At 25.0% G+C, this 17,446-nt stretch overlaps 1 long non-coding RNA gene across 1 annotated transcript in view; it reads right to left on the bottom strand.

Moving 5' to 3' along the window:
• Nucleotides 1–2,211: 2,211 nt before the first annotated feature.
• LOC129606993 (uncharacterized) overlaps nucleotides 2,212–17,446 on the bottom strand; it is a 41,004-nt gene continuing 25,769 nt past the window's right edge. Inside the window, exon 3 of the long non-coding RNA XR_008696790.1 lies at nucleotides 2,212–2,396. This is a non-coding gene — a long non-coding RNA (uncharacterized LOC129606993). The remainder of the gene's footprint in view (nucleotides 2,397–17,446) is intronic.

The raw sequence follows: 17,446 nt of genomic DNA, 5'->3' as shown, positions 1-17,446 counted from the left end.
ACATTAATTTAACATTAAAAATAAAAATTATATAAATAGCTTAGCATATACTTATACTACACGTACATAAATATTTTATAAATATTTTATTTAATATAAAATTACAATATGAAAAAACAATACACACAAATATACAAAGAGAATGTCGCACTACTTTCTCAACAAAAATTAAATTTAATTTAGTAAAAAAAAAAAAACTCATCTATTTTAAATTGATTGATAACTTCTGCCACGGCACGTGACTTTTATCGTGTAACCCTACTGTCACAATCTATAATTACAGGTAATCAAATGTCATTAAGGTGTGTATGCATCGTCTATTATTTTTCCATTTTTTTTTTAAATTATAAAAATTGTTGTAAAAGGGAGCGCTAACCACAAATCATATTGTTGTAAAAGAGAAAAATAAAAATTAATTCCCAGTATATTTCAATTCACAATATACGTAAAAATATTTTTAGTGAAAGTTATAAAGTACTACATTAATATTACAATCTAAAAATTAAATTGGTCGCAAAATGTTCTCTTCCTGAGACAGGAAATGATTATTCACGTAAAATATTTCATAAAAATGCAAAATATTTAAGAATAATTTTCATGTTATTGCAAACGTGTCCCTTTTTTAAATATATAGAAATTATTTCGGAAAAGAATTTATTAATTTGTACATAATTTTTAAATTTATTAAGACAAGAAATTGGCAATAAATTGATTCAATTTGTATACAGTAATAGAAATTTCGTGAGAAACAATACGTAATTAATTCATATTTCTTTTCCTTCCTTGCTTTTAAATCAATTTAAAATACGTGAATTATTGACCCTCTAGCGATATTATATATTGGAGGTAGAAAACTATTGTTTTAATTTAAAGTTGCATATGATTAAGAAAATGCATAATATTTCTATATGTATATATTAGACATAATGGCCTTTACTAAATTATTAATTATATAAAAGCAGAATTTATAATAGTAATAATTATTTAGCTTGCAGCGATGTTCAATGAAAATTATTTTTCGTTTATTATTGTAAGGATGTTCACGATATTTCTATAATTTACGATAAGTTTAATTGGAGGTGATCATAAAATTACTTATATTATTGGTAATATTATGTACTTATATGTGGGAAAATATTATTTTTACAAAAATTTGTGGTTTTTTTTTTTCTGTTGTAATCTTTGTGAGAATATCTTAAAAGGATATTTTAAAAGTATATTTCTTTGTAAGAATAAATTAATATAACACTGATATATATTTTTAACAAATTTCGTATATGATTTATTCAGCTGTATGTAATAATGATAAATTAAGTAATATTTCGGCCATACCTTTATATCTTAAAAATATCTTAAGAAAATACATTTTCATTAATTAATTAGAGGTTTCATTGGGATGGAATTTGATACTAAAAAATATAAAAGATATGAACGTATAGAAGCTATTTCTCAACAAATTAATCAGATAGTTTTGGTTACAGTTTTTGATAACTCTAAGGCATATCCACTATTTTTCACTCTCATACCCATTATTTTACACTATCTTTGTGAGGCAGAGAACATGTGACGGGGCCAGACTGGTCAATTGGGGCAGAAGAAATATGAAGTGGCAAAACGAGATATTGAAAATTAGCATCGGTGATTAAGATGGATTCCTCAAGAGAACCGTTTGGATAAGATAGGCTACATGTAATCGTACGCTCAATTAATGATCTGGTGATCACGGGGTATTTGTAGCAAAACGGTACATTTATGTTAATTGAGGTGCGGAGGACCTGTTGACCGGCCACATAAACCAACCAACCAAATTGTGTATAAATGCTTATATAAATTTTACATATTAAGCTTTTGTATATCATAACCAAAATGAAAAGTTTTTGGAAATTTTCTCAGTTTACATGTAAAAACTAATTATGGATTAATTCTTAGCAATTTGCATCAACTTTAGCACTATTTATTTGAGGTTAATTAAAACACGAAAAAGAAAATTTTATTTGTCAATAATTGAAAATTTTCGAAAAGAAGGAACGTAGAAAATATTTTAAGTTTAGATCAGATTTTATGTGAAAGTGACGTATTGAAGCTTCTCTTCTGATATGAAATAGAATTTTCTGGAGCTGGACACCTAATACCTATTTAAATAAAAAAAAGACTACAAGGATTATAATTTTTACAAAAATTCTTTCTTAAAATTAAATTCCAATTTCTTAAAATTTATTTAATTTATTATTTATAATGATATTTTTTTTTGTAGGTCAGAAATCAAAATCAATAGCTTTGTCTCTTGGTAATATAACATAATCCAATTTTTATGATTACTTGCGTTGTAGCTATAACACTCTAGATGGCTACCATAATTGATGCGTGCCTTTACAACGTGTACTGATTTTGTGATTCTATAACGAGAAAATTAAAAAAAAAATATTAATAATTAATTAATATGTGAATAAATTGTTTTTTAATAATTTGTGTCGTACAAAATCAATATTATAAGCCTTAGAAAATTCTTTCATTTTAATTAAATTATTTTTGTAATACAAAATTTATGTAATTGTACAGTTTTCATAGTAAAATTTTTTTGATTTTATTGTTTTATATGCTGATATGGGACGATAGAATCTTTGATTGCATTTACAACCAAAGATCGTATATGCAATATACATTATTTATGTGAATTTTTTTGAATTAAGCATGTGAATGAAAATATTAGAAATTTATTCATCTAACAATTTATTTCATTAAAATTGTATTAAAAAGATTAATCAACATTTAAAAAAAAATAATTTTTTTATTTAAGTAAACCTTTTCTTTAAATAATCACTGCAATTCATAATATACGAGTATTATCACAATTTTCCTATATAAATAAACTATTTAATTACAGAGAAAATGAAAATGAAATTAACATTGGCTTATCTACAGGATAAAAATAATATATATATATACAACTGTACAATAAATTTACAAATGTAAAAATAATAATATTCGAATTTCTAGGATATTAAAATGAATTTTATTTCTCAACCTTATTTAAAACTAAAAAAATTTTCCAAATCAATTGATAAATCCTTTCTAATTTCATATACTTACTTACAACTATAAATAAAAAAAAAAAAGACAGCGAAGTGTTAAATAATTCTTAAATTTGTTTATAGCTTATCTCAGGATCAAAGTAAAAAAATTTTCACAATAGAATAAAACAAAAAATGACCTTAAATCCTGTTATAATAACATATAATGGTAATGAAAAGTGTTAACCCTCAAAAAAGGAAGTATGAAAGACATAATGTTTATGATAAGTATAGAATTACAGTAGCAATAAATATTATTTTACAGTACTAAAGTGATAGGAGGAACGCAGTTTTTCTTAAACAAAAAATACACTAAAATTATACAATAACAAAATATTAAAAAAAATAAAATAAATGAAAACAGTTAATTTAAGAATAAAAGATTTGTATTTATAACATTTAAATGCAGACGTCTGTATGGCACCCTCATTTTCTCAACCATATATTAATATAAAATATAATAGAGCACGTTACAAGTAAATCAAAGCAAAACATTCGACCTCCTTCCAATTTTACTCATATTTTTTCATTCTTTATATATGAAATGCAGAAAATGAACTTATGGTGAATTTAAGATATAAATAAAAATGGTACAACTATAAACAGTTTAATAACGGTATTAAAAATAAAAGGAAAATACTATATATGTATACCATAAGATCTACGGAGGGTTAAAATGCACATGTTCAATCTTATATTCATGTATTGTTCATAATCCTTTTTTCAATGGTTTATATTTGATGTGCGTTTAACATTACTTACATTGTTTTCTTTCTCTTTTTTTATTTTTTTAAAAAAAAAAGGGAATAAGCGATAAGAATATTTAAGAACGGTAAAAATTTGTTGGTGTGCTTCAACATAAGTTCCTATAAATTCTTTTGGTTTTTCTTATTTTATAATATTCATTGGCAATATTAAACATTTTGCTCGATAAGAATGGTAAAATAACAAAAATCAAGGCATTTATATATTATTAATATAAATATGTATATTTGAATATATATGTATATATATTTACATATTTATTATCGCGGCAATAAAATAATGCACCCATTATTTAATTGTTTTGAGGGTGTTGAAATCTTGATCAAACTATTGTGATGTAATTGAATTTTTATTGTTGCATCAAAAATAAAAGCAAAAAGATGTGTAAAGAATGAGGGTAATAAGAAAAAAAATTATTTGTATATAGTATTATTTTTTAATTGAAGGTGTTTAGAATAAAAGCTAAAAGTAAATGGTTTTAGTTTTCGCCTCATAACGAATCCATTAATATTCTCATATAAAGGAATGATAAAAACACAAAACTTTATAAGGACTTTTAAGCTTAGCTTGATCTTTTTTTTCTGCTCCCAAAAACTAAATATGTTTTTAGACATGAAAAAGTTTTTAAGATTTCTTGAGGTTTGGTAATACTAGGCAAATATGCTTATTCATGGAATGAGTACTGGCTCTTAAAGCAGGCCTTGACGATTTGAGTGGTCTGCTTAATTATGATAATTTACCGGAGTCTACTGATTGTAAATGTTGCAAAATTCTTTTTTTTTTGTCTACGGTAAAAAATTTTTTTTAAGTACTTATGATTTTTAGTTTATATTTTAAAGAAGTAGATAAAAAAGCATGGGTTACAATGTATATAGTATAAATTTATATATTTAAGAAGTACGTAATAGAAGAGATCGTGACAGAATGTTGTGTTACTTTTAAACGTAATATGCTCTTTTAAACAATGTAGGCAATTATGTTTTTTATTAGTTTGTTATTTTCAAAAGTACAGAGTATATGCAATTGCCTTATCCAAAAAAAAATCAGAAGAATTGATGAAACTCAAATATTAACAATTTATGAAATGAAAAGACTACTGAAAAATTTAGTTTAATTGCTAAAATTTAGATGAAAACAGTTTATTTTAATGACACGCTTAATCTATTGGAAGTTTTATACTTCACTCCTCACCGTCTTTTACGGAAACTCGAAAAACAAACTTCTAAGGAGAAATTTATGACATGAAGTGTAAATTATTGTTAAGCACGTTAATTCTTATTACACATAATTTTTTTTTGTAACATGTAAACTGTAAATGATATATTGACATTTTTTGACTTTATTTGAAGTTAGTATGAAAAATCTGTGAACAATTTTCACTCTTTACAAATTTAGAATTAGGAAATAAAATTTTAAGATTAATGAAATTTAACAAATCTTCATTGATTTCTATCCTAGCCTATAGAATTCCATAAATTAGGCTAGAAATTAATGAAAAAAGTCAAAAAACAAACGAAATTATATTTTTTCAAAACTGATAACGCTAGGTATTCCGAAAATACGTAAGACACAAATTTGAACAATGTATCTTATTTTGAAGACTTTATAGTAAGCGCTTTTAATAAAACCTTTAAAGTCAAACCCTTATCTTAATTATTGTTAGAGCGGAGAAATTCCGAAATACAAGAATTTAACTTTAAAATTCCGAACAATTTGGTGTTAAATGCTTGTATGACCATAGCTTTGACACGTATCTGCAATTTTAAACAAAAACTTTACCCATTTTCGACAATGTTCTGAACGACGAATCACCCTGTATGTTAAAAAACAAATATAAATCACATAAAATGGGAGCATTGTTTGTATTAAGTAACTTTTAAGTTAAATTTCATTTTTATCATATATTGAAGCAGAAAATAATAAAATGAAAATTAGCATTCAGGAAAATGCAATAGCAATTAAATGTCACACAAATTAATATTCGTAGAATCATCGCATGTTATGCAAATACAGCGCTTCGCAACGTTGTCGGACATAAAAATTACATTTGTGAGTTAAAAATTGTGAAAACAAAAATTCATTTTTTTTATTTAAATTCACTATTTTCAAAGTTACATTTTCATTCATAAATTCCTCACCTGACGTAAAAAAATGATTTTGTTTCGCATTAATATTTTCGAGTTTTTAACGTTTGTCTTTTGTTTTTCTCCTTTTGTTTTATTTTTGTTCTTTTATTACATCTTAAAAAAATTACCGCATGTTATAAAATTGATGAGGCTTTGTCGCTGCCGTTTTTCTCTTCAAAGCTAATATTTTGGTTTTTATTTCTTTTATTATAATTTTTTTTCGATTTTGTAAATTTCAATTAATATTCACAGCATTATCTCTTAATGTTTTTCATCTTTTAAGTACCATAATAAAGCTACTGATAGAGAGTTATAAAAAACAAACCGTGTATTTTTTCATTTAAAGAATTTTTTTTAACAATAAAATGAACATTTTAAATTGCAAGACATTCAGCTAGAAAACAACAAAATAAAGAAAAAGAAAAATGACATTTTGTTGTCACCTTTTCCGTCATAGAATATTTTTCTTTTGTTCTTTTTTCGTGTTTATGTCAATAGCTACTACCCTATATAGTATGGCTATTAATAAACTTTTGCGCGTACTAAGAGGTCATTGTGTTCGACACTTGTTTTATAATTTTCTAATATATCAACTTGTCTATGTACATCAATTAATATTAATAAAATTATAAAAAGAAAAAATATACGTATACATTGATACTTATATAATATAGTTTATAAGCTAATATGCATTTATGAATACAAAAAAAAGTGTCATCCCCAATGGATCAAGTTCATTAAATTATGTGAAGGAATACTATATTTTTTTATATATTATGTGTATTATTATGAATTTTTGTATATGCATATGCATAGATAAATAACAAGTAAATCCGAATATGGATTAAAGGCAAAAGAATAAAGTTGCTTAAAAGTGCCACTATATTACGCCCATATATAGGCAATTGACAATGGTGAGGAAAAAAAAATTCATGTTTATAGACTAAGAGTCTAACGATAAATAAAGGAATATCAAAAAGGTATATACTTCTTTTGAATTGAACTTATCGCATGGCTTTAGAATCATTTGCTCTTTTCACGTCAGACTCATAAAATTTATCTCATAAATTCTTAGCAGTCAGCATTCAAAAATGTTAAATTGCCAAAATTTTCACTGTTTTTCTGTTTCTTTTCCTCATCATAACGTATTAAATTACTTATTTATATAGGAAAATTCACTTCAAAGTAAGGTTATGTATAAGATTGGGAGGATTCCTACGAATTAATAAAAGCAAATAACCGACCGCAATATGTATTGTCTAGTTTAGCTAAAGTATTGTAGAAGATTACGAAAATGAGTTTTAAACACTTCTTTACATTTTTAAAGATACTAGTAAGCTTTTAGTTAACATTCCTCGAAAAATGTAAATTTGGCTTTTGGTAGAGTTTCACTTTGTGGAATTCGAATTCCCTGAAAAGTTCGTAAGAAAAGTATGATAAAAATTTAAAATCGACCTCAAGTTGGATATGCAAGCCCGGATATGTCTAAAAAATTTATAGGCCTCAAAATAGTTAGTTTTGCCGAGGCCTGACATATTCCAAAATTTGAATAAGTCGTGACATAGCCTTAAGAAATTTACATATAAAACTTCATTAAAATCGATTCAGGCGAACTTGAGACAGACAGATCTACACCCCGAAATTTGACGAATTGAAAACTATAGACATTCGAAATTTGATGACATCAAATGACCATGTTTTTTAATCATCTCTTTCACTACAATCATATTATACAACATTTTAATGAAGTCATTTTATTTGATTTAAAATTACAAAACAAAAATATAAGCATTTTGTGTCATATTCTGTATACAGCACACATTAAAATCTATTGAACCATATACCTACATGTCAATATTTCAATATTCATCTTATATGAGAATCTCATAAATTATTTTTTATTATAAGGAAAAAACACCGCCAAATCAACAGAACTATACAATAATATTAAAAGATATAGATAAAAGGACAAAATGCATTATATCTACAATAAGGCTACTATACAACTTACAATGAGCTATACCTGTACCTTATACTTATTTATTAATTTTTCATAAAAAATGGTCTTTATTATCGGAAGAAAGAGAGAGACAGAAGTAAAACAAAAAAAAAAGTTAAAAAAATTTAAAATTAATAAAAAAAGTGATTTTTTTTATCTCAGCACGTTTTTTTTTTAACTTAATTTTTCATCAAGTCAATTGACTGACACTGAATTTTATTGAAATGAAAATATTTAAAAAAACGAACTAAAAAAGAAAGAAAGAAAAAATTTTTTTTTATATAAAAGGTGTTAATAGGTACAAGTGTTATAAGGGTCAAATCACAAAGATCCATTCTCTATGCTTTCAGTTATATAGAGCTATGTATGTTTGTGCGTATGTTTCTATAATGAGAGGAAAACAAATGAATTGCAATCAAATTGAAGAAAACCGAATATAAGCGGAGGAGTAGATTTGTTTTCATAAATGTATATTTATATTTCAATTTATAAATTAGACTCGCATATAATAAAAAACATTTTAGGACAGTTTTAGAATGACTATATACTTTGATTTAAGTCTTTGAAAGATAAATCAATTTATAGATCGGTAGCACTATTGATAATGTAAATGTAAATATTAAGAGACAAAAAAATAATTGAATAATTTGTTAAGAGACGATATTCTTTATTATACTTTAAAGATTCTCATAGTTTATATTTTTATAATGAATATAGTAGCTAAATGAAATCAAAGTGGTGGTATTTCATTAAAGCAAAATAAATATACATATATATATACATGTATTCAAATTAAAACTATCCAAATGAAAGGTTGCAAGGAAATACCGCCACATTCAAATGGTATAACTGAAATGAAATATTTTGGAAACCCGATTGAACGAATTTTTAATTGAGGCTTATATTAACATATCAACATGGCATAAAATTACTGCAACAGTGAATTTAGTTGCATAGTCGAAATATTGATCAAATTTTCGGTCAATAAGTCGAAATATTGATCAATTATTTTACGTCTCGCGAAATTTAGTATAAAAGGTGAATTTTTAATTTCTGTTGTACAGTACGCTCATATTAACTACTAAACCATTAATTTATCCGATATTACTCAATTAGAATTTAATTGCCATTCATTATGTCAAAATATTACTTTAGGCGGGCTCTAGCGTCAATTCAATAAAACGGATCTGAGACGAAGATTAGACTTAAATTTTACAATGTTATTCCAAAGTCTACCTCTATGATATTTTATAAATATTACTTCAATTTGTGCTATCGTCTCGTCAATTTATCACATACTGCTACTAAATTTCAGCAGCTCACCATGTTTTTTTCCTATTTGGTTTACATTATTAACTTGCCTAAAATAGTCTATGATTAACTGATCTAATTAATCATATTAAAAAATATACCGCCCGATATTTTCTGTTCTTTGTGTTAAAGGAATTTTTCTCATCTCTAAATGAGATTGGGAAATTTAAAAAATGAAAGTTAATTTATACTACACAAAAAAAAATTTTAATTTGATATTATTTCTTTTTGAAATATTTCTCGGATCTTTTATATTTATAAATAACTTGATGTGTCTATACAACTATATAAATTTATATATCTAACAATAATGCCTACCTGCCGAAGATTTAGAATGCAAGTGAAGTAACATGAGTTAAATAAGATGAATTAAGGTGATTTTTTTTTCTTCAACTTATTGAATTCTTTGTTTTTTTTTCTTTTTTTCAATATTTCAAGCACTTTTAACATTCATCATCGCGCAAGTTGGTTGATTTTTCAAGATCATTTTTATTGATTTAATGTTCATCTTTGTTTTCTAGACTTTGAAAAATTACATTAATTTGATATACATATATACTTATATACATATAATATTTATGCATATGTGTACATGCAGCCCCGGATTTATCATACATGCAAAGTATGCATTTGCAATGGGCGATAAAAAATAGGGGCGCCATTGAAAACTTAAAAAACCCCTAAATTTAAAAAAAAAAATTTTCACCCAAAAAAAGGATTCCAAGTTTTTTTTTATACATCAATTTATAGCGAAATTAACTTAATAAAATCTACCTACATGCAAACATAATATTTTGTTCCTACACATATTTTCTATTTGCACCATATAACAAAAAATGTTCATAGAATGAAAATTACTCATACATTTCTTTACTCTACACTACTCTTTCATTCTTATTTTTTATACGAATGCAGAACATATTTTTTTAAATGATATGAATCATCAGATTACAATTATTAATATTATTACTTTTATATACATTATAGAATGAATTTGTATATGCCTATAAACACAGAATATTATTCCACACAGTTGTATACATTCAATTGTTCATATATATAAGTGAAATCGTCTCATATAATATACATATAATATACGCAAAAAATAAAAATATTCAAAAATACACATGTACACATAATTTATATTGTCTAATATGAATAAGATCAACACTCATGCGTACACATATAATTATCTCATAAAGCAAAATTTTTATTTTGCTGAGATTGCTCCCTATCAACACTCGCTCGTACACATATAATTATATCACAAAGCAATGTTTTTATTATGCTTAGTGGCTACACTCGTTCGTACACATTATATTTAAATTGTTTCATACATGCAAAATTTTATTTTTGCTTAGTTGTCGCCCACTCACCAAACAAACAAACACATTATTATAATGTATTACTTTTCTGTATACTATTGCATTAGTAAACAACAAGAACAAAACAAAAAAAACACAAATTAAGAATGAGAATAGAAAGAAATTAGAAAAAGAGAATGAGAGCAATATTCTTAAATGATGGAAAGCATAGCTTGATATTGAGATTGTGTATACCAATATTTTGTTTTTGTTTAACAACAAAAAATTTTGAATGAATTTTAAAATTACATGATCGTTATGAATTTCTACTACTATGTTCTGCTTTCGTTTTTGAAAAAACTGTTATCAATCACAGAATTAAATTTTAATTGATAAAATCTACTACTTGTATTGAATTGAAAAAATGTTGTTTAATAATCAATCGAATGTTAAGAATTTTATGTTGAATTGATCTTGTGTAAATCATCCAAACAATAAAAGTAAAATGAAATGGCGCATAATTTGTTTCACACATTTATCTCCAAAATTAAAACATTTAAGCAGAACAACATTCTGAAATTTCAAAAAAAAACAAGCCTATAAATACCAGTAAATGCGTTTATTTTAATAAAGTCTAAAAAATTTAATGAACAGTATAAAAGCTTGTACCAATGTTTATAAAAAGCTTAGTTTTCAAGTCATAAATTTTAGAACAAAACTTTGATTTTCCTTAAATTATTTGAATGCAAGTCGAAACTTTTTTTATACGCTGCTTCATTTCTCAGGCGATTTGTGAAATAAAAAGCTAAATTTTATTCGTAAATTTAAAATTGCGAATAAAAATAAAAATAAATTTTTACTTTTTTTCATATTCAAATAAGCTTTGAAAAAGTTCATTTGATATCATTTTCATAGAACCTTTTACAATAAGTTTCACTTGTAAGTCAAAAAATAAATTTTTTGGTTGTTAAAATCAAAAAATCAAGTTTAAATGATTGATATAAATCTGATCATAACTTAATAAAAAAACGTACAGTTAAATAAATTACCTTGTTTTTGAGTTTAAAAAACAAAAAATTGAAAGTTTAGTTCTAGACTTTAATTCTATAATTCAGCATAATAAGGTTACAAGAAAGTGCTTTATGATGCACAATGTGCAATGCCCATTAAATTTTGTTCACAGTAATAAAATAGGTGAAACGGTTGAAGGGGGGGGGGGGGGCGCACTTTTTAGGAACCGCTTAGGGCGACGAATACATCAGGACCGCGCCTGTGTACATGTATACGTATAATATTTGTGCAAACGAAAGTACAAAAGAAAAATTGTAGAAAAGCGGCATATAATAAAAATACAGTAGAACCTCTATAAGGTGACCTAGTCAAGGGCGTAAGAAAAGTGGTCACCGTATAGAATGGTATACCATATACTGAAAAAACGAAATATTTTTCAGACTAAAAAATTTTTTTCAACTTCATACAAAATTTTTTGTAATTACTCGTACATACCTGCTTTCAATGTCAAGTTAGCGATATGAATTGTGACATAAGAGGTTTTTTGAAATTTGTTCATGTAAGTGGTCATTAAATTTTTTTAATGACCTATGTAAAGAGTTTTTAATATTCAAATAACGGAAAATCGTATCCAACATAAAAAATATGGAGATGGATTTATTGAGGAGGCTTCTTTTTTGGAAAAACTTGACTTGGTTTAATGGCCTTAAAAATCCAATCCGATTATGTAGGTGATCAAATCCTGAAAGAGGTTTTACTGTATATGTTTATATAATACACGTATGTTTAAATGTGTAAATATTAAATTTTTATAATATAAAAATATAAAGATTTTTATAAACTCAGGTGTAAAACTTGTTATATCAGTGAAGAATAATTTCGATGACAATAATAATTTTTTGAATAGAACCAGTAGCAGAAAATTAATATTATCATTTGTATACATAAGGTATATGATGTGTTAAAATTATGATAAATTTGTGTGGTCTATTATTCGGTTTGATGAAAAAGAATTGGTATATTTTTGGTAGATATTTTTATTAAAAAATTTATTATTTTGTTTTATTTATCTAAAAAAAAAAATTAAGAAATGAGAATGACTCAAGTTATACGTTATAGTGCTTATAGAGATTTTCATAATATGTATATAAGATGGTCAGTTAAGTCTGTATTTTGCAATCGAGAAATTTAATAATTTAATGAACCAAAATAAAGAACTTTTCGGCTTTAAAATAATGAGAAATATAATAGTGAAGAAAATTGCCTAAGCAATATAATATCATTAGCGTACCTCACAAGGGAGCGTGCTTTATTTTTGCTCTGTAACCTGACTATTAAACAACTTACTGAAACGCTTGGAGGAGGAGGGCTATAAGGTGGTTGCTGACACTGATGGGGTTGCTGTATGTATGAGATCCAATTTCGTGGCGAAAATTGTCTGATACAAAGAGTCCTTAATAACATCTTCGACTGTGCCATCGACTACAAACCCACAAAAGATGGAACTATTTTTTTTTAGCAGGATATATAAGGTGCTAAGCATACCTACGCCTAAATTCAAAGGAGTTTGCTTAATCTTCTACCAGGCAGATTATGCTTTCGAACCTAATTCTTAATTTAGACAAGTACTGGAGGACCAATATTATGGAAAAATTTGAATAATGTGGAGGCAGGCCCAGATTCTGAGAAGAAACACGTGTAAATAAATAAGATTCAGGCATAAACAAAGCATATATTTAATAAACTTTCGTCAAATATTGTCTTACGAAGATCCAAATAAGTGAAAGTTTTCTAAATATAATCGTATAACAGCTATACAGTACATAATTAAAGTACATAACATGTGTTTGTTAATTACTTATACATATATATATATTCCAAAATTTACATACCCTATTCCTATGGTATTTCATCAAAATATTAAGCATTAAGATGTCTTTGTTCTTTATTCCTTATTTTATTAAAACAAAAATCCGTTAAACAACCATTATTACTGACCTACATTACATACGTATGCGAACCTATACATAACAATTTATTATTGTTAAAATAACAAGATTTTCTTTTTTTTTTTAACAATTTCACATTATTTTTATTTGTTTTATAATAACCATCTTGAAAAACAACCAGAAATGTGAATGTTATGAAAAATTTAAAATATTTACTTTCTGATTCATGCAATAATTTTGAAGTGGTCGCATATACATACATACATGCACATGTATGTATATATGATATGCATATCATACAAAATATCTTTCGATATCTATTTAAAAATTTCAGGTGTTAACAATATAGTACATTATATAGTATAAAATGTGTATATATATTTGAGAATAAACATAATTTTATCGATATATCAGATTCATATATATCAGTTTAAAGTAAATCAGTTTAAGAGTTTGAAATTGTATTTTTTATATATTTTTATATTTTATATGTATGTGGTACACAGTCACACAATATTTAAGAAAATGTTGATACTCTTTATACTTACATAATTAAAATTTACATATATAATTTTTACTTTCAATATTTATATATATACATAATACATATTTAAATAACTTATGTATGTGCACGTTAATAATAAATAAATATGCATATATATAAATTAATTATTTACATTTCAGTAGCGATACTAAATTTCAAATGATGTGGAAAAGTTTTCATATATTTTTTACGTACATATATTTACTTTATATATTCAAGCTTCTGTATTATACAGAATTTGTTTGAATATAATATATAAAATGTAGGCTCTCATCATTATTCAATACCAGTTTAGTTTACCCAATTATTACATTAAAATATCAAAATTTTTATCATAATATAAGGTTCATAACCCATTTATTTAGATATATACAAGCCATAAACAAGCTATGTACCTATACCAAGCTATATACCTATACCAAATGTTAAAAGCACATCCAGTAATATTATAAAAGAATGAAAATAAGGAACTCTTCAAATTTTAGTTTCAGATTTTTTTACTTATGAAAACAATTTTTTAGTTTTTTTTTTGTTTTTCTTTTACAATTTGCTTTTATACCTACATATGTGTTAAAGCAGTTTTTGTTACCTATATACATAATTTATATTATCTGAATTTGTATTTAACACTATACCGCATCAATGAAATCCATTCTTTAAAAGAATTTTCGAAGTTACAATTTACAAATGAATTGATCACGTTTTTAAAATTTCAATACGAAAAAAAAAATATTTTGGTTTAAAAGAAAATCTCCATAAATAAAAGGAGACACAAATTAAAAGAAAAAAGCAATTTTTTTTTAATATATTTTAAAAAATGAACGAGTCACTTGCATTTTTGTGCACATACTATATGTGTATAACAGTTGCGTATTTATATGTAGATATTAACCATTTCAGATGATTAGTACGATGCTATTATTTCAGATTTTTTTTAAAAAATTTCATGACACGAACTGTCAAATATCTTGTAAAATTTTCGATGCGCACTATATATTTTCTATACATGATTATGTTTCAGTACCTCTTTCGTATTTGTTATAATATGCAAATGATGCTTATGTGTGTACGTAATATAAAAGTATTCATATAATAATTATTTTATCATATTATGTATATGATATATGTATGTATGTATTTTCAACAATACCGATTTTTATATATGCATATATGTATATGTAGGTAGAACCTTCGAAATGAACAAAATAAAAATATTCGGCACATTAGTACATTTATTTCCTTTTAATGACTGCAGTTAAGTCTAATTCTATTTCTTCATACACATAAGGTGAATACCGTGTGGATCCACATGCATATATGTATATATGTATAAAAAGGTACAAAGTAATTTATATATTTAATGCGAATATGACAAAGAATAAATTAGTACTGAACTCTTTGAAAAAAGTGATGTTTTTAAATTTATTTGGTAAAGTTATTTTTGAACCCTTGAAATTATGTTATGCCCCTAAGCCTTGTGGTGCAATAAAGATTAAAGATTTTTAAATTGTAATCATGAGTAAAGCGAAAGTCTGGGGTGTAATCCTCTAGCAAATATGAAAAGCAGAATATTTGCAGAAGAAAAAAGGAAGCGCCTCTAAAAAGCACCTTATAGAGTAGAAAAGCTGCTCCAAAGCAGTCAAAATTTAACATATTTGAATGGTGTATAAATTTGAGTAAATTATACGTAAAGAACACCTCTATATGAAAAAGCATTCCACGAAGATTAAGTCTTAAAACTCCGAAAATCGTAGAAATATTATGTCAAATTGATTGGGAAATCTTATTTCGTCTCGCACACTCTGTGTTGATGATTTTTCATAATAGCAATAACGAAATGGGAATATACTCAAAATGATATTTTTATTTTTCAAAATTCACGTTATTTACATAAGAGTCCTTTGAAATCATTTTGAATCATTTTGAAGTACAATATTCACGTCAAAGGTATAAAAATTAAAAAGTATGTATGTATGTTTGTAAAAATACTGCGTTTCTTTTTTGCTCCTCTCTACGCGAAAGTGCATTTTCAAGTATTTCTTTAATAAATTTTCCTTTGAATAAGAATGATTAATATTTTTTTTTTCAAAAACTTTTACACAAAGTAAATAAAAATTAAAATTTATAAATGAAAATATGAATTTCTGACTGACCATTTATATTTATTTTTATTGCAAGGATCGTTAAATAAACAGTACAATACCGTGTAATAGAAATTTATTTATACAATAATTGGTAATTATATTGTTCATTGAAATCATTTACATGTATACATAAATATAGTCTTATCTGTAAGAATTGATTTTTGTAAGAAAATATGCAAACTAAATAATAATCAAACAAATAATTTCCACCAGACCAAATTATATTCAAAATTTTGAACTTTTTATGGCATGCTAGAGACAAAAGCATTTATTTTACCCAATTCATATCAAAACCCAACCGAATAATTCAAATTATTTCAAAATATTTTTGAAATAATGAATAGTTCTCCTTTAAAATTTATGTTAATTAAAATTCTAAAAATATAAAAAATTTATTTAATAACTCTTATAAATTCTCTAAAAAAAATTCCATAATGCAAGTATAATTTCTATATCTCATCATGCCCACAATAATAATAATGTCGGTCAAGATTGGCAATTCAAATGTGCATCATCAATTTATGTGAGTGTCATACATACACTTTCTCGATTTTCCTCATAATTTTTAAGCATCATAAGCGCCACAATAATTGTTATAAAAAAAATTAAAACTCACTCCTTTTTTTAAGTTTTTAGCTTATATTATAAATATGTATATAAAGTAAAATGATATAGATATTACATTCACATATTATGTAGCAATAAAATATTCAGTAAAGTTTGTGATAGTTCTCTATGTTCGTTTATAATTTAAATTAAAATAGTTTTTGCAAAAAAACATAAAAATTTCTAATAATTACAATTTTAGTTTCGAATATTTCTGGATGAAATATAAAAGATTAGCTTAAAATTTCTGGACGACAGTATATAACATTTTTTTCTTAATAAATTGTGTGAATTAAATTCTGAAAATAATTTTACATTTTTATTTAATGGAATAAAATACAATTTTCAGGCTCATACATATCTTTCGGTAAACAATGCTTTTTGTTTAGTAAAGTATCCTTTAATTTAAAGTGTAACTGTAGTTAACTGTACTATGAAGACTATATGGTAAAGTATTAAATATATGGACATATTGTGCCTCTTATCATTTGAGTTATGTAGTGCATATATGTATATGTATGTTTTATCCTGGTTCGAATTTTGCCTCTTACCGTATTTCACGTTATATTATTCTTCAGTATAAATAAAAGCGTGGGAAATGGAAAAAAAAGTTAAA

This window comes from Condylostylus longicornis, unplaced genomic scaffold (assembly GCF_029603195.1).
Source record: "Condylostylus longicornis isolate FDR11 unplaced genomic scaffold, ASM2960319v2 ptg000023l, whole genome shotgun sequence".
NCBI classification, from domain to species: Eukaryota; Metazoa; Arthropoda; class Insecta; order Diptera; family Dolichopodidae; genus Condylostylus; species Condylostylus longicornis.
Note: the sequence above shows the minus strand (reverse complement) of the source record. Positions and strands in the feature narration are given on the sequence as shown.